Source organism: Lactuca sativa, chromosome 8 (assembly GCF_002870075.4).
Source record: "Lactuca sativa cultivar Salinas chromosome 8, Lsat_Salinas_v11, whole genome shotgun sequence".
Lineage (NCBI taxonomy): Eukaryota > Viridiplantae > Streptophyta > Magnoliopsida > Asterales > Asteraceae > Lactuca > Lactuca sativa.
This window is the reverse complement of record NC_056630.2, coordinates 96,615,145-96,619,980: the sequence shown is the minus strand read 5'-3', so window position 1 is coordinate 96,619,980 and position 4,836 is coordinate 96,615,145. Positions and strand designations below refer to the sequence as shown.

At 37.3% G+C, this 4,836-nt stretch overlaps 1 pseudogene; it reads right to left on the bottom strand.

The window, feature by feature from the left end:
* Positions 1–2,498: 2,498 nt before the first annotated feature.
* On the bottom strand, positions 2,499–3,458 carry LOC111893582 (uncharacterized protein At2g29880-like; annotated as a pseudogene).
* Positions 3,459–4,836: the final 1,378 nt, after the last annotated feature.

Sequence of the window (4,836 nt, the reverse complement as noted above, 5' to 3'; positions counted from 1 at the left end):
AGACCTTGAAAGAGCTACGATTGCCGATCGGTTCCTAAAGTACTAGAGTTATAGTTATTAGACTTATCCAAGTGGGAGAGTGTTGGATAAGGTGTCTAAGTCCATAACTATTTCTGGGAAGTACTTGACCCGACCCGACATGGTCCATTTGGGTTGCATGGAACCACGCAATTGGATAGACTAAATGAGAGAAATAACACTTGGAGGTTATTAATATATTATAAGTTCTAACATATTAATAATATTATTTGATTAGTTTGATCAACAATTAATTTAGAATTAATTAAGTGATCAAAGGATAACTAATTAAATATATGAGTTGATTATGTAAATCTTCCATATCTTGTATAGTGGACTAAGAAGCTCCATGGATTATCAAGTTGGGTTCCACCCATAGGATGCTCCATGGGAGTTACAAACCCATGGGTCATGGAAATGAAGAGTCATGACACATTAGGGTTTACATGGTGTAACCCTAGATGTGTCAACACTATATAAGAGTCCCATTCTCCACCAAAATCGGCTACACATATGAAACAAGAGGGCTAGGCCGATTTTAAGAAGTGTGTGTTCTCTCAAAAGTCTTTTCAAGAGCATTTGGTGTTGTGTGAAGCATTTGGGACATCACACTTGGGGTGCTAGGCTCACAAGGTTTCAAGGAACATAAGCAACAACAAGGTAAGTTATTCTATCTTTCATTCAAGTTAAAAATTGTTCCCCATGTATGCTAGATAGGAATATAACCTTGGAATTCAACTTTGCATGATAATTAGACAAACATAGATCCAAGGTTATTAGGGTTGCATGTACACTTAGGAAGTGTTAGAATGCTCAAAACCCATCAGTTTATAGGGTCGTTCCTAGTGGACGACATTTCAGCCATGGTATTGTTTGATTCGGGGGCTAGCCGATCGTTTGTGTCGCTTGCACTTAGCAAGTGATTTAGCAGAACTCCGGGGGAGCTGGATTGTCCACTCGACATTGAGATAGCAGATGATAGGACTGTCAGGGCCGCAAGAGTATATAGTGGGTGCTCACTGTAGTTGTTTGATGGGCAGTTCTCAGTGGATTTGGTTCCTATTCCCTTGCGAGGGAATAAAGTTATAGTGGGTATGGATTGGCTGAGCCCCAATGGGGTAGTGATTGATTATGAGCTGCAGTTGGTAAGGGTCCGCACTCCTAGTGGGAGAGAGTTAGTGAGTCAGGGCGAGAGGCCACATCGCGGACCGATTCTTTGTTCAGCAGCTAGAGCGAGGCGCTACTTCCAGCAAGGATGTGCGAGGTACGTCGCCTATGTCATGGATGCCCGGGAAAAGGGTAAGGCAACAATTGATGATGTACCAGTGGTGCGAGAGTACCCAGAAGTATTTCCAGAGGATTTACCTAGTATACCTCCTGATAGACAGGTTGAGTTCAGGATTGACCTGGTTCCTGGTGCGGCTCCGATAGCCAAGGCACCGTATCAAATGGCTCCTCCTGAGATGTAGGAGTTGTCTATGCAGCTGCAGTAGCTGCTAGACAAAGGATTTATCTAGCCGAGTAGTTCGCCATAGGGAGCCATGATCTTGTTCGTGAGGAAGAAGGACGGGTCACACCGTATGTGTATAGATTACCGGGAGTTGAACAAGGTAACGGTGAAGAACCGTTACCACCTGCCGAGGATAGATGATCTGTTTGACCAGCTTCAGGGAGCATCTTGGTTTTCCAAGATTGATTTACGCTCCAGTTATCTCCAGATGCGGGTCAGGGATGAGGATGTGCCGAAAACCGCTTTTAGGACCCACTATGGTCATTATGAGTTCGTGGTGATGCCGTTTGGGCTCACCAACGCTCCAGCCGCGTTCATGGATCTCATGAACAGCGTGTGCATGCCGATGCTGGATCGGTTCGTGATAGTGTTCATTAATGACATCTTGGGGTGCGTTTGGTACAGAGAAATGAAATTGTTGCAGAGAATGGAAATGCAGAGAAAGAGAATTAAGATGTAGAAAGAGAATTGACTCCCCTGTTTGGTAGAACTGAGAATTCACTAGAGTAATATTTTTGAGAATCATTTCTCTTGTTTGGTTGTATTAATCAGTAAAATGAAAATGAGTTTTTTTTACCTTGTTTATTCATTTTCAAACAACATTCTTTTATAAAAATGCATTATGATGTATATCTTAATTAATCAAAATATACATCTTTTATGTATTTTATTTTTTTTATTTTAATATTAATTGTTACTAAGTAATTTATTTTCTAATTAATTAATATTATTTTTTATATATCTTGTATTGGAAAACATATTTCTAATATGAAAGAATAACATACAAATAGATTTTAAAGAAATATGACAATCATACTATTCAAAAACTATATCCAATGTAGCATATGCAAAAAATATAATTCAATATTCCGAACAACTAAAAAAACATAACTATGTCTAATACAGAATGTGCAAAGAGTCAACTTCAATATTCGTAAAAACAAAAAAAAAACATAACTTAAAATAACCTAATCATGATATTGAGCCATCCCCAATCATTTCCATATAACAAATCTTTTCTTCTTCCGTCATCTTAAAAAATGCCCGGGCACGAAATTGATCTTTGCTAAACATGTCAATCGCCTTAATTCGCTGTTTGACATTGATATTTGGCATGTGTTGTATATCTTCGATAACTTTATCTATCATATCACATGCTTCTTTATTTTCGTGCATTCCTATATTGTATATTGTTTCATTGAGTTTTTCACCAACCTCCTTGAAAGTCTCTTTCATTTCTTTTGCAGCTTCCTTATAAGAGCTTTCGGTGTCATCTGTTGGAGGCCTTTTGCGTTTACTATTGCCACGAGCAATTTTTTGCGTCTCTTCAACAATATCTTCCAACCCTTCCACATCAACATGTGAGCTTCTTTGGTCTCTTCAGTCACATCTTCTCCAAGATCAGTAGCTCCAAGACCAGTAGCTCTGTCCTTACCGAAGATTTTACATAGATTATCGAATTGGGGAAATGGTTTATCGCGAAAACATGCAGCACCTTTATGACTCTACTAGAATGGCACAAAATTAATTGGTTACTACTCATTTACAATACGTTTTAATAACACAAAAAATACTACAAACATAATCATTATAGTACCTTTATGTACTCATCCCAAACATCAGCATCGGCGGTAACACAACATTTATCCGTATCCCAGCCGAATCCACTCGTGTTTGTTCCGTATACCATGTCGTGCACGATGTTGAAATCGTTTTTCCATGTCTTCATCCTCGATTTAATATGAGGCTCTGCTTTCAATCCCCAGTTAGGGAGACTTACATCTAGTAGTTGTTGCACTGCCTTTAAATAATCGGGTTTGAATCCGTTATCGGCACCACCATACTTTCCGGATACATGTAACTCCAACAATGCTTTAATTAACTTTGCATCTTCTTCAGTAGTCCATGTGTGTTTGTTTCGTCCAGCCATGCGTACAAAACTTTTTACAATCCTAACATTAAACATAATATTATCATACCACAATGAATACAAAATATAATAAAACAATCATAACATCCCTTGTTTGGAGCTGTATAACTCAACAAAAACATAACCAATTAAGATGTTGTTTGATGCTACAACATAGACAAGACAGAGGAGTGCAATTTGGAAAAAAAATCGCATCATTCCGATCAGGTATGAAGCTTTTATGATGGTTCAAAGTTTGACAAAATTTATATAAACTGCACAATTATTATGCAACAATCATAACAGCCCCTGTTTGGGGCTGTATAACTCAACCAAAACATTACCAATTAAGATGTTGTTTGATACTAAAACGTAGACAAGACAGAGGAGTGCAATTTGGAAAAAAAAATCGCATCATTCCGATCAGGTATGAAGCTTTTATGAGGGTTCAAAGTTTGTCAAAATTTATAAAAGTGCAGAATTATTAGGCAGCAATCATAACAGCCCCTGTTTGGGGCTGTATAACTCAACTAAAACATAACCAATTAAGCTGTTTTTTGATACCAAAACGTAGACAAGACAGAGGAATGCAATCTGGAAAAAAAATCGCATCATTCCGATTAGGCATGAATCTTTTATGAGGGTTAAAAGTTTGTCAAAATTTATAAAAAGTGCAGAATTATTATGCAACAATCATAACAGCCCCTGTTTGGGGCTGTATAACTCAACCAAAACATTACCAATTAAGATGTTGTTTGATACTAAAACGTAGACAAGACAGAGGAGTGCAGTTTGGAAAAAAAAATCGCATCATTCCGATTAGGCATGAATCTTTTATGAGGGTTCAAAGTTTGTCAAAATTTATAAAAAGTGCAGAATTATTATGCAACAATCATAACAGCCACTGTTTGGGGCTGTATAACTCAACTAAAACATAACCAATTAAGCTGTTTTTTGATACTAAAACGTAGACAAGACAGAGGAATGCAATCTGGAAAAAAAATCGCATCATTCCGATTAGGCATGAATCTTTTATGAGGGTTCAAAGTTTGTCAAAATTTATAAAAAGTGCAGAATTATTATGCAACAATCATAACAACCACTGTTTGGGGCTGTATAACTCAACTAAAACATAACCAATTAAGCTGTTTTTTGATACTAAAACGTAGACAAGACAGAGGAATGCAATCTGGAAAAAAAAATCGCATCATTCCGATTAGGCATGAATCTTTTATGAGGGTTCAAAGTTTGTCAAAAATTATAAAAAGTGCAGAATTATTATGCATCATAACAGCCCCTGTTTGGGGCTGTATAACTCAACCAAAACATAACCAATTAAGCTGTTGTTTGATACTAAAACATAGACAAGACAGAGGAGTGCAATCTGGAAAAAAAATCG